We start from the raw sequence: 23684 nt of genomic DNA on the forward strand, positions 1-23684 counted from the left end.
CGTCCCGCGTTTTGCTTTAATTTCGCCCCTTCCCACGCGCGCGGCCAGCTCGCGCGTTTTCTTTCGCGCGCTTTTGTTTGCGAGTTCGCTTTCTTCTTCTTGCCGGCCTTCTGTACTTGGCCACGCTTCTTCGTCGCAGGAAAAAGTACTAACCCCAAAACAACGGCGCGCTTTAGCCTGGGCTTAACTGCCGGTCCCTCCTGCTCTTACACGTTCGCACCGACCACCTTTTGTTTTTCTGTTTGTTGCGTAGTCTCTGTTATCTCCCATCTTGCTCCTCCTCTGTCCTCCGTTGTTCGCCCAAGACGTACCGCATTTGGAGTCCCTTGCACGCGGCGAGCGGAGAAATTATCCCGAGGAGGAGTGGGGGGGCGATGGCTTTTTATGGTGGTTTCTTTTTGTTTTTTCCTTTATCTTCGTTCCCGAAGGGCGCCTTTGTTCTTGGCGCCGCTTATGAACGAACTCCCTGAAGCTGCTTTCTTTCATCTCTACCACTGAGTGAACCGGAATGTCCCCTCTCTCTCTTTGTCGCCACCGCCTTCTCGCTTTCCTGCCCTCCTCTCCTGCGAACTGCGCGCGAGCGCTCATCGCTCCCCCTCCCTTCGCGTTTGCTCGCGTTCACCGAAGCAGCACGTGCTGGTGACCCGGGACTACACCCCCCACTCCCTCCACGGCTTCCACCTTTGGTGCTGGCTCTCTCCAACTACAAGCCCTGGGCGATCTCAGCAGTCTCTTCCTCCTTTCCCTCCTCATCCGAAGTCCTCTCGTTGTCCCTTCTGCTGTTTTTTTTTTTTTTCTTTCTCTTTTTTTTTTCTCGGTTCTTTCTTCCCTCTTGCTTTTCTTTGCTCGCGAGCCACCTACCGAACTGCAGCGCACCAACGCGTTCTTGTTTATCTACATACATTTTTACCCTCTTTAACTTCATCTTCGCGTTAATTACGACTCCTGGTTTACTTTTTTTTTTTTTTTCTGTCGCTTCGGGGCTTTTCAGCTAGTCGGCCCCTTCCAGTTAATTCTTTTAATTCTTCTGCTCGTCTGTCCTTTTTTATGTGTCGCGCTACAACTTGTTCTCCGCCTGACTCTCTGTATACTTGCACTTAAGCATTTCTTTTTCTTTTTCTTTTTTTTTTCGTGCCCCGGTCTGTGCCCGAGACGTAATTTATTTTGTCTTTCGAAACTCTCCGCCCGCGTCCGAGCGCGAAGTGGGCGGCAGGGGGGGTGGGGGCGAGTGGTGGACAGGCCATCCCTCCTCCTCCTCCTATCGCGCGCTTCATCGCCCTCGCCCATCACGCGCCGTCCTCTCCCGCGCAATCCTCTCATCTGGCAAGTTGGCTATTTCAATCTAGCTCGCTTTTTTTTTTTTTTTTCTCATTGCCTTAGCTGCATTTATCTGGTGGTTCTTCGTTTTTCTTGTTTTTGTATTATATATATACACACACTCCATACCCCCCCCCCCCCCCCCCCCCCCACCCGTGCAGCATTTGGCGCCTTCAGCTTCGATTTTACGTGTCCCGCGCACGTTTGTGTCTGCTTGGCGGCGCTCCTTCTCTGGACAGCGACGCGTCCCTCCTATATACCGCATGCTTTCTTTTGCTGCTTTGGTTCTCTTCTTTTTTCCTTTCTTTTTTTTTCCTTCTTTTTTTCTCCCCGAGTCTCTTAGCTGTTCCGAGGAGTGTACGAAGCCGATCTTTCGTTGTGTAGCTGTTCGATTTATTTTTCAACTCTCAAATCCTCCAATGAGAAAAATCAAATAAAATAATAAACATGAAACAAAACAAAGAAAAAGAGCAAAAAGTTCTTATCTGCCTCCGCTCGAGTTGCTCCTCAGCCCCGGGTCTTCAGCTCGCGGTTCTTCCCTCGCCGTGGCTTCAGCACTTGGCGCGCTCCTTTCGGCTTTGCTCGTTCCTGCCTATGGCTTCATCTTTTTCTTTCTTTCTTTTTTCTCGCTGTTATCGGAACTGTTACTCGGATAGCGAGGTTTCTTTTTATTTCATCTCGGACGGTACCGCTCAGCCCGAACCCTGTAGTTTTGCCACTTGTGTGTGCGCGCGTTCACTAGGCCTGCTTCTTCAACATCGACCAGCGAGGCGGTGATAGCTTCGAGATTGCGCTATATTGTTTTTTTTTTTTTTTTCCCCTTTCTTTCCGAAAGCGTCCCACGCTCATGCCCCTCCGTGTTTGTGCGCCTTTCTCGCGAAGCGCTATGCCCGAGTCTTCTAATTCCGCGTTCTTTTTATTATTACATTCCTCTTTTTTTTTTTCCAACTTAGGAGGCTTCGATATGACATCGCCAGTGCGCGTCCTCTTGCCGGTGTTGTCCAGAGCCCGTTCAAACACGAGTGGGTGGCTGTGTAAGCAATAAAGATGATAAAAACGACGACGTGTGTGCACAGCTACAGAAAATAAGTTTTTTAAAGGAGCCACACACGGCGACGAGTTGTTTCGCCGCTTGTTTTCCCGGCTGCAGTCCGATCGGCTTACGATGTTGTCGCTTATCGTCAGAATCTCCCACACCGCGTTGGCTTCGACGGGGGTGAAATTATCGTTAGGTGCGCTGCTGCAGATCCTTTTATCGGGCTTCCAGAGATTTCCAGACTTCGCGTGCTCACCTTTACTTTGTGGCGTGCACGCGCGAAGGGAAAAAGAACTTTGCTGTAATTGATTTCACCATCGCGATACCGGATTATAAACTGTCGCTTGTTTTTCCCGCTATCACGGTGATTACCCGGCGCTCTGGTGCGGCACGGCGCTCTGGAAATTTTAGCGCATCTTCTGAACGAACGTTTGGCTGACCGCAGGAAAACGAAAGAAGAAAGCGTTAGAGTAAAATACGAGTCGTCACATGCACTCTACAGGACCACTTTTCGGGCGCGTGTGGATCGGTTCGAAAGCCACCGTGCTTCGTCTTGGTGGCGAAGATGGTCGATTAACGTCTGAGCGCGAGGTCCTGGGCTCGATTCCCGACCGCGACGGCTCGAGCCATTCGGATGAGGGCGAAATGCAACAACGCTCGTGTTACGACGCCAGGTACAATGACAGCGTGCATAAGTGTTTCCTTTCTTCATGTAGTTCGTGTTCTGTTAAAACGCCGTATATATATATATATATATATATATATATATATATATATATATATCATTCGCTCGTTCAGCGTGAGTGTGTATACATACTTTCGTTCTTTTGTGGGAAGGACCTGCGTTGCATGGTGCGTGGCTTTGATCTAGTTGCACTCGTTTTTCGATGACGCTGAGAGAAAAAGGAAAAAAAAAAAAAGGCTCCGATTACGGACGCATGTTTTAACGCGGCGTTTAGTGATCATATATGCCCGCGCGGTGATTTCCATCTCGTGACCTGCGTCGCCGTTGCTTCCGCCCGGGATGACTTACGCTCGGGACGACTCGAAAACCGACGTTCTTGTCGAGGACATCGTCGCAGGCCGGAAATGACGCACGCACCTGCGGTCGTCGTCGATGCCGAGCGCGTTTCGAACCCGCCCCTCGGCGACTAACAGCCCCAGGGCGAGAGCTGCTCGTCCGAGGGTGCGTCTCTACGTCTCTAAAGCGTTGCGCGGCCTCTAGCGGACGAACACTGCTGTGCCTTTCTTCTTCGCCTCTCTTTTCTATATTTCTGTTTTCGGAGCCACGATAAGTCGTTCCGTGCGGCGACTTGGTGAAACTATATTGAGCCAGATAGCTCGCCGTATAGTTAAACGTTTTTGCTTTTCCGCTCTCTCTGTGTCGTCCCACGAGCACGCGATCCCATGCTTCTTCCGGCAGGCCGAGCAAAGCGCTCGCGCGCGAGCTTGCAGCGCTTCCGGCTGTCGCGTTCGTGTCGCGAATATAGCCTGCGCTGTGCCAAAGCGAGACACCCGTGGCGACTCGCTAATGCCCCCGTTCTAATTCCTCGCGCGCAGACTGCGCGACCCTTCCCTTCTCTCTCTCTCTCTCTCTCTCTCAGCGGTTCTCGTTTTTGGTTCTCGGTTCGCCATTTCGACGACGCTGCTTACGCGCTCGCGTGCGTGCGACACCGTTGAGACTTACTTGGCTGGCGTCAAAGCGCCGAACACGGTGGCAGCCGTGAAACGAAGCTGAGGGACCGTTCTTTATTCACTCTAAAGACAGTTTCACATACACCCTTTGGGCGTATATATCTTCGTCCCCCAGCAATTAATAATCTTACTTGCGTTTCCTTTCATGAAAAACTCTGCTACTTTCCTGTTGGTGTATATCTGCCGCGCCCATAACGCGCATGATCATTCGTGACCTGGAAGTACTGGGCGCGCAGCGTTAAGGAAAGTAAAGCCACGCACTTGAGACTGGTGACGATTATTGTCGTATATAGGAGAAAGGTACGCCCCAAAGCCTGTAAACTGCCTTTAGAGTTTCGCCGCGGAGTACAGACGCCTTCGACGTTGGCGGTTGATGACGGGGTTCCGTGGTGGCCACCGGCCCGGGGTCCTCCCGAGGTCTGGCTTACGGTGTGTGGTAACCGCTATGAGGGAAAAAAAAAAGGGGGTGGGGGGCTTCCTTTGTGTCGGTACTTTAAAGAAACCTGGATGGTTAAAATCGCCCCCGCTACGGTGTCTCTCGAGCCCTTCTGTGTCTGTGGGACGTTAAGTTAAACAGGTTAAACCCAATGAAACAGGTATCGGGGCGTTCAATCGTCTCGGCAGTGGACCAGTTTTCCAGCTGAGCTATGCTACAGCTACAGCTGAGTAGCTTCCCCTTACAAAGTACTTTAGCTTGCATAAAAACTCAGTACCACGCTGTTATGTGTGTACAGACGCTTAATCATGTGATGGGCACGTTTATGGAACAATTTTTATGAAACCATGCATGCGAGAGCATTGCCGTCGACGACCCCGTGACCGTAATTTCAGGATAATATAACGAAGGAAAATGAAACATGAAAAACGTCCGCCGACCGTTTTTGTTGCGTAACTTGTTTCGTCCACTGCCGATTTATTGCAGCCATGGAGGGTGCTTTAACTTGGCCGAGCAGTTGTGAATTGCGTCAGCAGCGGATGCTCGTCACCATATACTTTGGACATGCTTTGTGACAAAGGCGGTCCGCGAAAATGCACTCGGGGGTGTGAGGAGGTTAAGAACTGGCCTTCTTCTTTCTGGGGTTTTACGTGTCAAAACCAGTTCTGATTATGAGGCACGCCGTACTGGAGGGCTCCGGATTACTTTTGACCACCTGGGGTTCTTTAACGTGCACTGCAACGCAAGCGCACGGGCGTTTTGGCGTTTCGCCTCCATCGAAATGCGGCCGCCGCGGCCGGGATTTGATCCCGCGACCTCGTGCTCAGCAGCGCAATGCCTTAGCCACTGAGCCACCGCGGCGGGTAACAACTGACCATGCTAAGGACTATACGAGCGCTTGCTCACAGAAAATGCATTTCACAGATGGCTGTTCCATTAACTGCACGAAACGGACTCTATTTCGAGAATTAGTGAATTTTTGTTAATTAGTTGAATATGTGTTTCGATTTCTAGTGCAAGTAATGTCCGCCTCTGAATAATCCAGCTCCATGACTAGAATTATGTTATCTCCAACAGGCCGTTTTTAAAAATTCCGTAAAACTTAAGACCCTGTATATAGGGGGGTCATTCCTTTAAAAAGTGGCCAGACACCCTCTGCAAAACAAACGGGCCCACTACGAATAGGGAGCGAGCCCGATTGCAAAATTAGACCTTTAAGGCCCCCACTAGCTGTAACATAGGTAAGGCATGTAAGCGTTCTAATGCGTCAATAAATGTAACTTGTCCATTTCGTTACGTCATTGCTGTGCCCTAATTTCCATACACCGTCTGCAGCACGCGCAATACGTTTCACGTACTCCACTGCATGCGGCTTCGTCCGTGATGCAAACGCCTACCCGATTTTTTTAATTTTTTTTTTATCAAGGTAGGTGAATTGTCACTTATCGTGACATCGCACAGGTTTGAACACGGCCGGTAAGCAACTCGATAACTCATGAGTGCATATACAGCGATGCCTTGCATCATTGAAATCTAATAGACACCTTATTTTACACCTGCATTTTAGTTTTGAGGCTGGTTCATTACAGTTCTGAGTTGTGTACGTTTGCGTGCACCAGAAAAAAAAAAAGAATTTTGGAGATCCGTATGTTAAGAAGAACGCGCGCAACTGTGCTCTATCTCCTCTCTTTTCATCCCTATACCCCTCCTTCCCCGAGTGCAGGGTAGCAAACCGGGCGGGCGTCAGGTTAACCTTCCTGCCTTTACTTTTTTCTATTTCTCTCTCTCTCTCTCTCTGACAAAACGAACGGATCTTCACGCTTCCTTCGAATTCGGCTTGACAGGAGTTACGGTATAAATAAAACTAAGCAGGTTATTGTGCAGCTTTGTGCGTGTTTGCAATATTTCAAGTGCCAGTGACCTTGTGGCATTTTGTTCTCAACTATTCAAGGCATTCTAATCGAAGAGAAAGAAGAAGCTGTATCGCAGAGAGATGTTTGTTTAATTGCATGACGTTTGACTCGTAAGCAATATCTGATAAACGTTCGAAAAGGAGCTGCATAAGCCACACAAAAAACATACGGAGGCCGTGTTATGCTATCCATTATTCGTGTTGTAGTCGAAGAACCAAGTTTGGGGCTGAAGGCTTTTTGTAGACACTACGGTGAGCCTTTTTTTCCAGCAGCTCGTAATGTCCTTCATTTTGTGGGAAGTTATAGGGGATGAACGTCTTTAATGTCTCCTTACCGTTTGCGACCCCGTTTCTTCGTGCTTTTGGATGGAATTACGTGTGGACAGATCTTACGAGCAGCAAGCGCAGCTTTGAAACGGGGTGGTGGCTAGTGCTACCTGTTTCCCTGTTGTGAGCATGTACTGTAACGCCAGGCTATGCGCGTCCACCGGCCTCCGTGCTTCGAGCGAAGGCATTGTCGCGATTCTTGGAGACCTCGAGCGAATCGACACTTCTCCTAGATAGATAAAACGACGGTTGTCGTACGCTCGTCGCCGGCACCACTACAGCCGATCGAGGCCAATGTGCTGCGACACGCTCTGATCGGCTCTCCGTGTAGCAGCGATCGGTCAATGTGCGTGACGCAGAGACGAGATGCTTGGCGGGGACCCTACGGTGGGGCCCCCTCGTTAGTGCGATTTTTGCCGCGTTCACGGTCTCGCTCGCGAACGGGGCGGCGTGTTTCGTGGACGCGAGCTCGCGATTCCTCCGCGGCGCTGCATTGCGGTTGTTTGCGATCTCGGGCTTGGAATCATTCATGAAAGCCGAGTAACCTTTTATTTTGCTTTTATGTGCAGAGGGGAAGAGTGCGGACGACGCCTTCTCGCGGCTCGTTTATTTCCCTCTCCCTCGTGGTATCTGGGGAGGGGTATTTCGCCTATGGCCGTTTCCTCTCCGGGTCCTGGCCACTGCTAATGTTGCTTGTGTTGCTGCTGCCGCCGTGTGTGTTCGTTCTCTCACTCCCCCCCCCCCCCCCCCCCTGCTCCTCTCTTGTGGCTCGAAATCGGCCAGGAAACAACTGCTCGGTGGGGGCACGCGAGTTCGGCGAGACCTCTCTCGCCACCGCGTTGTAGTAAATATACCGCACGCGCACGCTTTTCAATTTCAGTTTTCCTCGGCGCTCCAGAATTTCTGAACAGACAAACAAAGAAAAAATTGTGTCCCCGTGCGCGCGTCCCAAAGTGGGCCGCTCTGGGGAGCCAGATAGGCGCTCGCCCAACGCGGGGCTCGTCGTCGTAAAAACGGCAGCGCGTGCTGAGGGCGCCTTGCTCTGAGCGCCGCACGAGCTCTCGTCTCGGTAAAAAGCGAGAGGACAGCAGATGTGCGTCCTGCGTGAACGAAGGGAATCACGATCTGGTCCGTGTCCACGTGCGCCGTATAACACATGCGGACACTCGAGTATTCTCCACCAGGGTCGCGCAATAAGAACCGACAGTACAGGTACCTTCAGGGTGCGCGAGGCACCTTACGGTACAGCGATGAAGTTAAGAGTTACCGTGCAGTTAAGAGTGAACTCGCAAGCGCGTGGCCGCGCCCCCTCGCTCCGCGGAGCGCCAATGCAACCAACCAGCACGACCGCACGTATATATAGCAAACCTGCGCAAACGCAGTAACGCCTGGAGGCGTGCCTTCGTGTCGTCGGCTGCACTGGGCTGCACTATTCGGACGCGCCAAACCTACGAAGTGTTCGTTGCATGTAAACGGTCGGCTGATTCCTCACCCTGAGCCAAGTGAACTGCTTCGGATTCAGCAAACTGTTCTTTCTTGTGGGGAAAAAAAATGTTCCTTTCGTGAACAGCGGGAGGAAACGAGAGGGGCCGAATGGTTTTTCGAAGTCGGAAAAGCGTACCGATGTAATTGCAGTTAATTCGTGCTCAAGTTGGTGAAACCGTCGGCATGGTGTGCACTAACACAAGGCTGGCTTCCCCGCGTCGGCCATGTACTGCTCAACGCGAAATTCCAACACTATCGTATGCGTTTTCACGCTTTCGCATACAGATAAGTGAAGGCCAACCGGGCGCCCATTGCCGACAACAGCCGAATGACGTTTTCATTTTTTTGCGGTGGGTATCGCCTAGAGTCTGGAATAATGCAACTTCAACATGTCTTTCCACAGTCCGTCATAATTTCGCAGCTCAGCAGTGCGGACTTCATTATAGAAGAAGTGTGGATGTGGTTGTACCGCCATTTCTGCAAATGATTTCAATTCAATTCAATTTAAGAGGTAGGTTTTTGGACTAAAAGCCGCTTTTTTCAGCTTGACTATATATGTAGGTCCAGAAACCCACACGCGTAGCAGCACGGCATTCTCGAGCAAAAGAATACGCAACGGCGAATACCCAAGGAAAAGCAGTATAGCAAAAAAGTAACAAAATAAAAAAATAACTTAATTGAACGCCAGTTCTCTCTCAAGGCACGTGGCAATGTCATAATACATAAAGAGTCTCATGTTATACATTCCTAAGCACACGATACGTGATACGCAATGAAGAAATAATATATTGTTCATATTTAGTAAACTAACACACAAAGGAAAGTCACATCATTTTAAATGCAAGAAGCAATCTAAGACCGGCAGACACGTTATGTTCTCAAATTTAAAGATACCCGAGCAGCTCGTTCTTTGTGAAGTGTATCGTGTAACTCGTTCGAAATAAAAAGAATGTTGTAGTTACTGAAATGTGCAATTTGTTCGAAAGCGGGGAATGGAAATAACCAGGTTTCTTTTTTACGGGTGCACAATTTACTTTCGTGTTGTGGTAGCTTCGAAATCGAAGCTAGGAATTGCACAAGTTCGCCTGTCGAAAAATAAAAAAGTTGGCACAGTACGAAAATGGTACAAGTGTTCTATTCTTACAATGCTGTATTTACAGAAAGTGTCTCGCGTTTGAGTCATGTAGTCGAGGTTCTTAATGTGACGAATTATTATCTTTTTGTTTTTTGTAAAGTGATGATTTTCAAAAAAATTGTTTGTTTTTCTGGTATAGTCGCCCATACGAGGCTTCAATAATTTAAGTGCTTGACAGATTTTTCGTTTAATTTGGAGCGGAAGTGCGTCTCGACATCGTGATAATGATCCAGTAGCCGCAGACAGTGCCTTTCATAGATTATTGTCTACGTATGCGTTTCAAGTTAAGTGTACTTTGTGTTGTTCGACAGCGTTGATTGTTTGCCCATCGTACGAGATACTGTCTTTAATTAGCACAAGAGGTTTGTTTCTGGCACTTATTACAGCGACACTGTTACAGTGGCTAGAACCCATTCTAGCCACTGTAACACTGTTAAGGGCTCACTCTTCGATGGTCGCGTCCGGCAAAAAAAAAAAAAAAAAAAAAAAAAAAAAGAACGCATATCCACGGGGTGAATGATGATGAGTGGGCGAAGCTCCGGAGGGAATCATCGGTAAACCGTGAATCTTCCGCGTAATTCGCCCAGTCTCGCCGCACTAAATCGACCGATTGACTTCCACCAATGACACGCGCCATATGTGACGTCATTCCTATTTTATAACAGCGCCCTTCATTATAATTGCACCATCTCCCGCTTAAGGGGACGCTAGCACAAACGCGTTAGAAACGTGCAATACTCTCTAGTAAGGGGGAGAGGCCACAGCGTCTTACGCAGCCGTTTACACATGCCGGAACGTGCACTGCGTTTGCCGACGCCATCACATGACTGCTGAGAGAGTATAACCCCCGTATTCATAAACGCTCCTCGACTTGAACTTGACTTGCCACCGCCTTCAACGCGTTTCGAACGCGCTGCCCAAGGCGGTGGCAAGTCAAGTTCAAGTCGAGGAGCGTTTATGAATACGGGGGTAAGGCGGAGAGGCCACAGCGTCGTACACCAGCTTCTTACACGGGCCGTAACGCGCTAGCACAAACGCGCTAGAAACGCGCAGTCTTTCGTTAATGTTGGGTATTTATTGTCATCGTGGTGCGTGTGTCCATGTGCGCTTCGTGGCGTAGTGGTTAGCGCCGCGCGTTCGGAAGCGAGGCGTCCCTGGTTCGATTCCGCGCTACGGACACAACTTTCGGAATTTTTTTTTTCATAAAAGTAGATGTGGCTACCTACTACGACGACTTCTACTACTACATACTACAGAGGAGGGACAGACCCACACCCTAAGGAGCTTCGCCCCTAAAAAAAAATGTCACAGTTTCGCCCTAAGGGCGAAGCAATGAATGCGATAGCAACACAGCAATGTCATACGAAGTAAGGTGAGCGGCTTTGGTAGCAACAACACGCAGAACTGTTGTCGACGCCATCGGCGTTTTGCCCGCGTTAGCTCAAAATGCGTGCGGCGTTGGTGACTGTTGCTGGAGCCTCTGATATAAATAGGCACTTGGTGCCGCAGCTAAACGTCGGCTCCCTTCCCTCCCCCTCCCCCACGGACTCTCGCGCGTCTGAAGAAGGTGCGTTTGCTCTACATATATGGTCATTGTAAAGGAGAAAAGAGACGCCTACTTCTGCAGCCCTTAAGCGAGCACAGCGCAGAACGCGCGTTTGTTCTCCGCCGTGCGTTCACTCCCCGTGAAAGACGCGCCCCTCGCGCCCTTTCACTCGCACATACAGCGTTCGGCGCGCGCTGAGCCGTGCTCCCTCAAGGGCTGCAGAAGATAGCGCCAACCTTTCCCTTTCCCTCAAGAACCACTTATCTATCTATCGGCGATGATTTCATCTCCAAAGACGTCATACGGAACCTCACGGCGACGGCGACGCCGACGGCAGAAATCTGCTTTTGAGTGTCCATATAATTGCTATCGCAATAAAACACTCATTGGGCGTATGCTGTATGTGCGAGTGAAAGCGCGCGAGGGCGAGGGACGCGCGCTTTCACGGGGAGCGAACGCACGGCGGAGAGCAAACGCGACTTCCCAGTGTAATGGGAGCGGCGTGCGAGGAGGGCATCCAGGCCCCCTAGACTGTGCGTGCCCGCTCTGCAGAAAATAGCGCCTCTTCCTCTTCACAACCACAATCTCTCTCTATCCAACTGCGGCGCATTCGACTGCGGCGGCGTTTTGCCCGCGTTCGCACCGAACGCGCGCGGCGTTGGTGACGTGTTTATGAAGAACGTGCGAACCTTTGCCGTACACCCTATGGCGGTGTACCGTAGCGACCATAAGGCCATGGCCCCTGTGGTCACTAAATAAATGGTCACTGAATAAATGTTCACTGTGGTCACTAAATAAAACCACCGGATCATATATATATTTCTCATTCTTTAATAGTTCAAATAACCAATTACGCCATCACATCTGAATAGTCATAATTGTAGATACATAATTCCTCCCATAAAAAAACTTCGCTGGTCTTCCATCTCCACCCCAGTGGAAGGGCTGACAGTATTTTATTCCATATGTTTTTTTCTTAAAATTCAGGCAATTAATTGTGCCATGTGCTACAATGAAAATGCGATGGTTAGCTTAGATATTTGCCATCCAAAGACTTCGCACAGGAGGATGTTCATCGTGTATGGCTGGTCTTCCATTTCATGCGTTCATTTGAAGCTCGTATACCCTGCCTTAATTGTTCTTGTGTAAGTTTTTCCTTCTATATTAATTACTAGTACGGTGATTTGGGACGTCGACATTTGTTATCCGTGTACCCACTCCTGCTATGGCTCTTTTCCGTGATAGTAAATGTAACTAAAAATAGAGATAAATGATGCTTCTAAAAAGTAGTAACACTTCGCTTGTGTCCAACCCATTTGACGTGTTTTTTTTTTCTTCTTCGCTGCAGGTTGCCAACCCGCGCGCCGCTCACGAGCGTGGTTCGGCGGTGCCACGTGACCGCAGCCAGTTAAGGTGAGCGACTTCCGCCGCAGTGCATGCATGCCGGCGTGCGATGCGTCCTGCGCACGAGTGCGCGCCCATCTCATCTACTGCGCTTGCAATGTACTTCTCGGAAACGTTTAAACTGCTCAAATTGCGGAAAATTAAGCCGCTTCTTCTCGGTGTCTTCGAAACCTAGAGCTGGTTCTGCATCGTGGGGAGACTGAGGCAGGACAGTAACCGGGTTGTTCTTTATTATTTTAAAATTTTGCTAGGGAACGGACAGGTGGTTTTATCTCTTAAGCGCGCGTATATCGGTACTGTGGAGCGGCAGCTCACGTCAACCCATGTTTTGTTGATATCAAGCCAGCTCGCCTGAATGCGCGTTGTGTGTTTTATGTTTGTTTTTATTCGTTGTCGTTTAGCAAACTTTCGGTGTTCACTTTACGAAAAATTCTAAAAGGAATTTACCATGCATTTACGGTCATTAAAGGGGCACTCAAGAGAAACACGGTATGCGGTATTAGTTAATTACCCTTCTACAATACTGGAAGAAAGAAGAACCACTCGTGTAGTTCCCATACCAGCCCCTAAGTCATGGCTATTGGCGACGTCTACTAAGTGGTTCATTTGGAAAGGGAAAGGTTGGCGCTATCTTCTGCAGCCCTTGATGGAGCACGGTTCAGCGCCAATACGACGTCTGCTTATGCGGTGATCGTGAGTGGCTGCCTCTCCCCTTTCTCCCTTCTACTTTCCCCGGTGTAGAGTAGCGAACCGGATTTTTCGTTTTGGCTAACCTGCCTGCCTTTTCCCTTTCTTTCGTATCTCTCTTTCTCTTATCAGCAAAGGCGGAATACATTATGTTCTCGAGAAGCCAAAGGCTGAACTCAGCAAGTTAGGAAAGCTTTTACTGCGATTTCCAAAATACGATAAAATATTTTGGAATCTTATGACGTCATACTGAAGTACGGCGCGATGGCTTCGGCGCGAAATTCGAAACAGTGGAAATTTCGCCTCTCGGTTATCCTCTGGTAATCTGCCCCTTACCGCGAAATTAATGAAAATCTCTGAAGTTCTAACAGAAAAATTTCAATTTATTCTCCTTGAACAAAATATACAAGGAAGGAGTAGCCACAAAAAGCCACTGAGATCACGTGGCTTGACAGAAACTGGTTTAATGTTTCTCTTTCGTGTCCCTCTTTCGCTATGAAATGGTGACGTCTGCGTCAGCAATACGTCTGTGGCTTTACGTAGCACTGAACCGCACTATATCATTGGTTAATTTATTAATTATTTATTTATTAATACCTCAAAGGTCCCAACAGGACATTACATGAGGGGTGGACACGGAGAAGGCGGTAATGATGATGATGACATTACAAAAATGAGTCGCAACATTCGATGGCAGATCTAAAGCGCGCTGTATCGCGGATGAGTGCAGTTTGTCTAGGGAGGCCAGTCCAGTCTCGGGCAGTTCGCACGAAGAATGATTGCAGGAACGTAGTGGTGCGGGCTCGTGGCGGGATTACCGAGTTCGGATGGCCTGTTCGACGAACACGATGAGCCAGCAGCTCGCTGTCACGAGGTATGGAATAAAAAAACCTGCGATAGAGGCATATAGCGAGAGATGCGACGACGAGAGACAAGAGGCGACAAGTCTAGTTTTGATTTTAGTTTTGATCTGAAAGAATAAATCTAGCAGCACGGTTCTGAACAAATTCGAGAGCTTTAGTCGGATTAGTTTGGTAAGAGTCAAAGATAGCACATGCATATTCCAGTTTTGGTCGCACGAGCGTTTTATAGGCAACTGATCTTACTGGTGGCGGTGCCATGAAGAGATTACGGCGAAGATAACCAAGAGTTTTGTTAGCTGAATTTATTATGTGGGTTACATGATTTGTCCAGGACAAATCTTTGGAGAGGTCACTGCCTAAGTACTTGAAGGAGTCAGTGGTAGATATAGTACTGTTATTAATTTTGTAAGCAGGTGGGATGTAGTTAGGTTGGCGGTGGAATGAAATGTGTATAGTCTTACTTGTGTTCAGGGACATGAGCCAAGTAGCACACCAGTCTTCAATATTAAATAGATCCTCTTGAAGGGAAGTTACGTCAGTGAGGTTATTGATAGGGTGGTACACTACACAATCATCAGCAAAAAGACTTATTGCAGAAGTTACAGTAAATGGCAAGTCATTAATGTAGATTAAAAATAGCAGCGGCCCAAGAACAGTGCCCTGAGGTACACCAGACAGAACGGAGGAAACAGCAGATGTAAGGTTGTTAGCATATACGAACTGTTTTCGGTTAGTTAAGAAACACTGGATTCATTTAAAAACAAATGGATGAAGGTTTAGGCGTGATAACTTTAGCAAAAAACGAGAATGTGGAATCTTATCGAACACCTTTTCGAAATCTAGAAACAGGCCATCAGTTGGAATGTTACGGTCAAGGTTTAAATGAATATCATGAATAAATAAGGCTACTGTGTTTCGCATGAGTGATCTCTCCTGAAGCCATGTTTATTTGGGTGAAAGAATTTCGACGAAGATAGGAAGTTAACAACATGAGAGTAGATTACGTGTTCCATGATTTTGGAGCATACGCTGGTGAGGGAGATGGATGGTAGTTACTTGGGGAAGACCGATCACCTTTCTTGAAGACTGGAATGACCTTCCCTATTTTCCAGTCTCTTGGAACTGTACCTGTGTCAAGTGATTGCTGAAAAATGATACACAGGATCGAACTACACACAAACTTCGTATTTTTTAACACTTTGGCATTGATTCCATCTATACCACAGGATGATGAGCACTTCAGGGAATCTATAACCTTAACGTTGCCTTCTGGTCTAAAATCAATACCGTCCATTGGTGGAAAATCGAAAAATGGAAAACTTGGCATGGTCATTATTAGATTCTTTCGTGAACATGGAACAAGATGCAAGGTTCAGGGTATCAGGAATATCCGAGTCAGAAATGGGTGAGCCAGAGTTATCACATAGGGAAATAGAACTATTATTATCAGGTTTTATCGTTTTCCAAAAAGGAAAACGATAAACGAAAAATGATGCAAACTTTGAGTTATGTGCGCAAGTGTACGGGCGCATAGGACCTCCTCCTCCTATAAATTTGACCCCTGTCTGCTTTCAATAAACTAGTTGCAAGTGACGCTCTTTCCTGTCGTGGTCCTTTTTTCCGTACTTGGTTGCGTCTTAACACTACGGAATAAAGATGAACCAACTAGCCCAGCAACAAGACCTGATACCTCTAAGAATCCACTGGCATTTTCATACCAATAAAAATAAGCGCGATAAAAAAATCAAAAAAGTAGGTTGAAAGAAAGAATCACTGAGATGGACACTACTTGATGCAACGCCCATCGATGCGTGCGTGTGGCACCATTGTATTTGCTGTTACTCTCCGGCGTGAAACGCACGAGGCATGCGAGCTATATCGGAGAAGCGACACAGGCGTCTGTGTTCGATGGTGACTCGCTTGTAAGAAGACGGCGACTGCTTCGCGCCTCACCCCACTGATCTCGGCTCGTGTTTTGTAGATCGGTAGACGGCTCCTTTCCAAGCGTAGCTGATAAAATACCGACGTTCGCCTGCGTAACTACTCAAATTTTCACTCTGAGCATGCGTGGTCCCTAATTTTGTCGACTGAGTGCAGCTGACAGTTCCTCCGGTAATGGAGCTATCACAGCATTTTATATGCGAAGCATCTTATGCTCGGGGCGCGAAATATCGTGAATGTGTCAAGTGCGCTCAGGCGAACGAATATATAGACAAATGACGCTTCATTTGTATGTTTATAGTATGCCGTCTTGTCTGTAGCTCTTTCTCCGCTTTTGAAAGCAAGCTCGAGAATTGTCATTACAATTGTCGCGGCCCCCTACTTTCGCGCTGATGTTTTCAAATGAGCTCGGAACTGCAGTATTCGCATATTGGTCGTAAGTTTAATTGTCAAGGGGTTACTTAATTACAGTCATTACAACTATATAATTTAATGAGAGCAGCAATGTACCGCATGCTTCTTCAAGCCACTACTAACAAACATTTGGTTTTCATCCGCGCATAGTGTGCCGCCCATAAAAAGACACGGCAAAAGGAAAACGTGGTGCATAATGTTGGATCGTTATGTATGTAAAACTGAAGGACGTCCTCCGCGGCTGATGACGTCTTTACAGTGTAGAGCTTGTAGCTGGAATAGTTGGTTGCCCTGGTTAACGACTGCGCGCGAGATGTACTGGGAACGTCCCTGCCGAGTGTATGTTAGACTTAAAGGACCACTAAAGAGAGGGCCAGAAAAGTCAGCTGTATTAGTACCTTCTAGAATACCAGAAAATCCGCCCGTGGGAAGAGGCAGTAACCCCCCCCCCCCCCCACACACACACACACACACATACAAAAAAAAAAAAAAAAGCAGGAATGAAATTTAGGTGGCCGGTGACGTCACCTTGAAGTTCCGGCCCGCGCCGGCTTGCCGTGACGTAGTGGATTTTGATGGCGTACACTCGTACCTATAGTTAAGCTTTTTAATTGTTATTGCGACGGTGTTCGTCGTTACAGTATAAGGATGGACTACACTGTGTCCTGAAAGAGCGAAAACCTCAACGTGGCGAGTGAGCCACAACGGCCCAAATACGAGAAGAAGAAAAAAAAATACCTTGAAATTTGTGACGTCACAAAGACGTACCGGCGCTGGTGTTTCTGGGGGAAATTCAGAAAATGAAACGTTGACTTCGTTTTCCTTTCTAGTAACCATCCAATTATCGCAAAATTTAAAATAATGTTCTAAAACAATATTTTACCAGTGGAAAATGACTGCCTGTTCCTCTTTATATAGCGTCCCTTTGAGTCTAATTCTGTTGCCAGTGGTTTACAATCTAACGCCACATGACGCAGTGCTTACCTAAGCGTATACTGGGCATTGGCGGCCTTGCGTATGAGATAATTTGGGTTGTGGGCATGCGCAGGTGTCGCCGATGCTGTTTCTCGGGAACGTTCTGGTGCTACCTTAGTGCATACGCAAGCCGCTTGCGTCCGCCATTTATAATTTTTCCTCTGTTGACCTGTTTCAGTGCGTGTGAAGGGGGAGGGGGGGCGGCGAGAGGCTTGACGGAGCAACGTCCCTCGCTGCCCTTGACCGTGGCCGTTGTGTATGTAGCGACAGCGCGTTTTTACGTTCGGTGCGCGCAGTGACAGTGTGGTTGAAACTCAAGCGACGCTTGTTCCACGCCCGTTTGCTTATTCTCATTCTCGATGAAGCGGATGCAAGCCGGCTGCTCTGTCTGCGCACGATTATATTTCGCGTGCGCGGCCATACGCGTAGCGGTGCGCGAACGTTACGTACAGTCAACCACAAAAGTTTAAGGACCGTGGCATCTCAGAAAACGTTCCATTACCGAGCAGCCTGCAGCAGTAGCCTGTAAAACTGTATATATGACAATGTTGTTAGGATATTCTAGTCGAGGTCCGAAACGCAAATACCGGGCTGCGTTGTGAGGCTGCGGAGATATTCACCTTTTAGGTGCGAAGCACCTTATGCGCCCGGGCTGTCGACGTCTCCTGTCGTAAGTAATCGTCGTAGTCGTCGTCGTAGTCGCGGTATAAGCAAGCGGCTCGCGTGCTAGCGCTCGGCCCGCGCTCGTGCCACTGCTCCCGCGTTCGTCGTCGTCTTCCACAGCTGGCTGCGTTGCCGCTCATCATTCCAGCGTAGAATTTCTCTTCTGTCGTCGTAATGGGGAGGCCGCGTTTACGGGGTTATGAGCCCTTTAGCGGTGCATCACTGCATGCTTCGCACCTCCACAGTTCGTGGAGCTGCATTTCGCTCAATGGGTCATTTGACGTTTACGCATAATTGTGCGGGGCGCGCTTCCTTTTTTTTTTTTTTCTCAGATTTCATGGTGCGTAATATTTTGTGGTTGACTGTTGAACATGGCCGCTGTGCCGGGCACCACGAGGTCGCGGTATCGATTCCCGGCCACGGCGGCCGAATTTCGATGGGGGCGAAAGGCAGAAAACACCCGTGTACTTAGATTTAGGCGCACGTTGAAGAGGCCCAGATGGTCCAAATTAATCCGGAGTCCTCCACTACGGTGTGCCTCATAATCAGATGGTGGTTTTGACACGTAAAACCCCATAATCGTGTCATTTAGGGAGCCTACATGCAAGCGCTGTTTTGCATGTAGGCTCCCTAGTGTCATTTCTCACGCCGCTACACCTGGCGGCGAGATTAGCGTGGTTGCCTGAATACGTGCAGAGCACCCCGTGCCAGCCACTGCGTTGGTACACTCCCACAACGTGCTCGCTGTACACGTGTCAGCATGCACGCGCACGTCGTGGAAGCGGTCGCCTCGAGCCGCTGGACCTGCGGCGCGCTCGCCGACTTTTCGAGAGCGCACGACGTGCATCGGTGCAAAAGACGCCCACGTACCCGAAATCACTGGCACGTTTGCATGTGTAGTTGACGCGGAGCACCGCTCGTCTTGGTATATATGCAACTGCGAAACTACCTAGTGGTAGAACGCCCGCCTCGGCTGCGGGTTCGATTCTCACCGCCGCCGGGCACCCACTGGTTCAAAAGGGTACAAGCGTACCCCGGCCTGGCGTTCGGCTTCCTTCAGGGGTGATACGCTTGGGAAAGGAGCCTGCGCCCTGAATTCCCGTCGAAACCAACGTGAGCACGGAAATCAAGTGGTGTCTGGGCCACTCCCATGGCGGTCATTTCCCATGTGGCGCCCCAAGCACCTATTGAGGTGGGGGCACCTTCGGGTTGAGGTCAAACACCCCTTTCCAAGCGTTGAGGTCCCATAATGGCCGAGCACCAGGCCGGGAGCGCGCTTGTACCTATTTTACCGGTAGGTACCCGGCGGCAGCACTTGCCTCCCACAGCCGCGGCGGATGCTCGTCTACAAGGCCGTCTGTGGTTGGACAAGAGGCGCCCAGAGACAACAGCTGAAATCTCTATTGGGCCCTCTTTCGAGATGTCGACCCCCACGACAGCCGAGCACCAGGCCAGGGGACATCTCTACCCATTAGAAAAACCGGTGGGTTCCCGGCGGCACCGGGATTTGAACTCGGTACCTCCCGCATACGAGGCGGATGCTCTACCGCTAGGCCAGCGCTGCGGTAGAGAGCCTCGTATGGATTTCCTTTTTCGCTTCGGGCCACCCGCGTTTCGTACATTTCGCGTTTTACGAGTAACATATACTGATCGGACAGAAAGCTTTGCAGTTGTGTAAACACTCTCCGGGGCAGTCGACCATCCGATCTAACCGGGAGCAGTGCTCTCGTTCCAGCGCGACCGTGCCAGGAGCCAGCCTTTTGTGGTTTTAAGATATATATACACCGTCGGATGGATGACAATTTCTTCCCGTTCATGAAACTTTCTCCATGTTGCGAATTTCCTCGGAGCGAATTTGCCAACGCAGGTAGGTATACAGGGTCAAATTCTGTGAGATGCAGTTTCAAAAGCGGGCAGTGAAGCGCATACGGAGTAAAATGCAGAAAAATATTATGTTACCTATAGAAAGCGGATTGATGAAGCTCGCATTGGGGACGCAGGAAATACAATGCGTGGTATTGTGCTCGCAGTCAAACTAAGGTTTCTGTGGATTTTGGACGCTGCAAGACACGCCTTTTGTCGCTCTTTACAGGAAAAAAAAAATAAAAAATTAAGAGGCGCACACTGGAAAGAGGTGTCAGCGGCCCGGCCAGGAACAGTTGTGTTTTGTCCGTCGCTGCTTGTTCAGCGTAAAACAAACGTGAAAACCTCTGTTTTGCGCACTTTGAAGCGAGTTCGTTTGCCGATGAGCTTAGCATAGGCGCCGCTGTCGTTTCCGTTTTTACATCGCAGTATGTGAGCTCGTGCCTATTGTTTTTTCCGTCTCTTTAGCCGTGTTTCGTTGCAAGCACACGTAGTCTATATAATGGGCGTTGATGATGCCATGTCCGTTCTTTATAGCGTCGATGAACTGTCGAAAGTTACATTAGGTGAATTTTGCTTCAAAACATGACGTCGGATAACATCCGCTAGAAAAGCACTATAGAGACACTCCTACGCTTTGTGGCGTTAACCTAAGCAAGTGCAGCATTTTCCACGTCCTTGAGCTATATATACGTGCAGCAGCAGGGCGTTATAAATATCGACTGAGTCGACATTTATAACGATATTTAGCCCAGCTTGGATATTTTGTTAAGAGAGTTGAGGATTACGCACTTGTAGCCTCCATGGCGTACGCAGTCATATATATATATATATATATATATATATATATATATATATATATATATAATATAGTACAAACTCGTTCATGGTGTATACGCACTCGTAGCTGGTAATAAAACTCGTTCATGTGCGGGCATTTCGTTCGGTAACGAGAACGAGGCCACTCATATACGCTAATCAAATACGAAAACCCGTTCAGCCTACGAGTAATCGCGTTCTCGCATACTTTCTCGATCATATTTCTTCAGTAGAGTTGGCCCGTCTATCGGCGTGTTAGGAGGAAAATGAAAATAAAGTGTAGGTATACTTAAGAACCTAAGTGAATGCAGAAGCTACGTGGCCAATCAATCAGCATTTTGACAACTCTCCAGTGTAACATAGCGCGGCAGTGGGTACATATCGATAGATGCACTTAGACGAAAAAGAAAGATGAAGGCTCTTCGTAAAATCTTGCTTAGTATATTCCCAAGAAGCGGCTATATATGCCTCCCTTTGTTCCTTTCAATCCTTCCGTTTTGTTTAACTATAAGCTGTCATCGTTACACATCTTCAAGTACTATGTTAAGGATGACTAGCTGGGTTAGTATAATTAATGTACGATTCCACGGTAGCAAAGAGCTCACTTCTCTCTCTCTCTCTAAACAGAGGCTTGGTGAGCCAGAAAAGATGGGTGGATACGCCACCATGAACTTCCAGCACCACATCCTCCTGACGTCATAGATTTTGAGATCGGCTGCTCGGGTCTAGTTGATTGTCTATCGATAAACAGGCATCAAATTGCATTCCCAAGGGACCAGAGGCTCAGCCAGGCAATTAGGTTTCGAAATGTTTCTCGGCGTTAGAGCGGCCGAAATAGAAAGTTACTGTAAAATCCCCGACATCACATGGATGCACTGGCATTGCGTCTTAATTGGGCGGTAAGTTAAAGAAAAAGTAGACTGGCCTTAATGGTCTCGGTCGCCAATCAAACAATTTTCGTCAAACAAATACAGATGGATTGTTGAAATAACAATTGACCAGTGTATACAGCTGCCCCATAGTTCTCTCAACGGGAAGATCATGAGAGTTGACATATTTAGAGCGTTGGAAAAACGGAAGCATGCACTTAACACGAAGAGGACTGGACGGACGCTTTGAAAAGACGCTACTCCGCTGATTAAAAACAAACCAAAAAAAAAAATCACCGACGATTACGGTACTCCCTAATCTGAAATTTCAGCGCAGCTCTATACGTGTTTTCATTTCGCGATATATTGGCTGGCGCGGACAATCTGTCACGTGCGGCACACTGAAAACGCAGCGAAATGTGGCGCGACGGCCTCGCTAATCGGGAGATCTCGAGAGGCAGCGCGTGGGCGCGATTTACAGCAGCCGCCGCAGACAGACCTCCGCTCATACAGCGCTTTGTTTCCATATATGTAGGGTTGTTCATTTTTGGTTAAAACCCGATTTTACCCGATTTTTACACCCCGAACATGCTTCAGGAGAATCTATTTAAACCCGGTATCTCCACGAATTCCAAAACCACGTACGAACCTTTTTACGCTGCACGGAGTTTGCGATGCACACGCGCTAGCTAACCTGCCTTAATTGGGACAACGAAGTTAGATGCTGTTGGCTTAAGTGAACTCCAGTGGCCTCATTTCACAAGCTGCGTGCTATACACCGCTCTCAACCAACCGCCCAACGAGCGCGCCTAACTCTAGTTTGTAACTCACCGTGACATTCTACGGGAGGCCGGCTGAAGAAAAGTATATGCGTTGGGGTGGAACCGCCTCGGCACGCCATGTTGTTTCGGCCCCGCCGCACGCCGCTAGCTTGGCTGTTAAAAGCTGTTAACTCTCTCCGTACCGCGCCCATTGGGCATCGTTAGCGCTCTATCGGTGGTTTACGTCAACTTGTACGTTTTGGCACAGGCAGTTCAAATTAAAGAGCAGCAAGGGGCACTTTCGGCAGCTATTTTCTAAAGAACCAAGTGATTTATTCATACATCACAGAAAACAATGATAGACTTCTAGGCGAATAATATGTATCGCTCTAGCTCAAATTTTCTTTAAACATGTCATTTTAACATACATGCCCTGAATTAAGATTGCAAAAGATTTTTTTTTTTTTTTTTAGAAATCAGCATTAACTCTTTCCGTACCGCGCCCATTGGGCACCGATCGTTAGCTCTCTGTCGATGGTTTGAAATGCCGCTTTCGAGACCTCTTTGCCGCTCACGGACATACTGCGCTATCGGACGTGAAGGAGGAGAACTATATTTTACCCCCGTATTCATAAACGCTCCTCGACTTGAACTTGACTTGCCACCGCCTTGGGCAGCGCGTTCGAAACGCGTTGAAGGCGGTGGCAAGTCAAGTTCAAGTCGAGGAGCGTTTATGAATACGGGGGTTAGTCTTCCAAGCAGTTCGCTTTTTTCCCCGCGAGGCGGTGATTTTTAAACGCGCTCCGAAGTTTCGCGATCGTCAAAGCAGACCGCAAGAATGTCCGGATCGGAAACGGCGCGCGCGCGCTTCGGGAGATCGCAGATATCGCGATTCCGCTGCCTCTGCGGCTGATTTTATCGGTACATCGAGTAGCAGCGAGTCAGAGGACGCCGACTTTTCGGCGGAATTTGAGTCTGAAAGCGACGACGACGCAAACCAGCCCAGAGCATCGGCGGCCGCAGCCCGGCACGCCCAACTGTAGTGCTTGCAGTTAAATTTTTGTAGCGGAATACCTGTTCAATGAAAAAAAAAATGATTTTTTTTCGGAGACAGTGCCTAATAGACGGCAAAAATTTTGTATACCTCATAATTTTTGTAACGTTTCTTTCTTAGTAGATATAAGCGTGTCTTTACAAATTTTGTTCAATTTTATCGCACAATCCTGATTTTAACAATTTATATCTTTTTTAGGACATACTCGTACATCTCGTTAATAAAACTTTTATACGTGAAAAGTGCATTCATTTTGCTTTCTGTTTATGTAGTACATTAAATATTGAGTGCAGTAGCTACTTCAGAAAAAAAAAACATCTGCCGTAACCTACAAAAAACGCCTATTTTCCCCATGGTAGAGAAAGAGTTAAAAGCTGATATTTCCAAGCAAACGCCGAACTTCGGAGTATTTGCTAGAAAGCCCTGATGTCCCCCCGATTACCAGCTTGAAACAGATCTCTAGCTTTAACGCGTTAGCGTTA

At 48.3% G+C, this 23684-nt stretch overlaps 1 protein-coding gene across 4 annotated transcripts in view; it reads left to right on the plus strand.

Annotated features, from left to right (window-relative positions):
- LOC119455368 (sal-like protein 3) overlaps positions 1–23684 on the plus strand; it is a 136525-nt gene that overhangs the window by 44714 nt on the left and 68127 nt on the right. For all 4 annotated transcript variants that reach the window (XM_037716757.2, XM_049668727.1, XM_049668728.1 and 1 more), the window contains exon 2: positions 12238–12302. The gene's annotated coding sequence lies outside the window, so the exon portion shown is untranslated. The remainder of the gene's footprint in view (positions 1–12237; positions 12303–23684) is intronic.

This window comes from Dermacentor silvarum, chromosome 6 (assembly GCF_013339745.2).
Source record: "Dermacentor silvarum isolate Dsil-2018 chromosome 6, BIME_Dsil_1.4, whole genome shotgun sequence".
NCBI lineage: Eukaryota > Metazoa > Arthropoda > Arachnida > Ixodida > Ixodidae > Dermacentor > Dermacentor silvarum.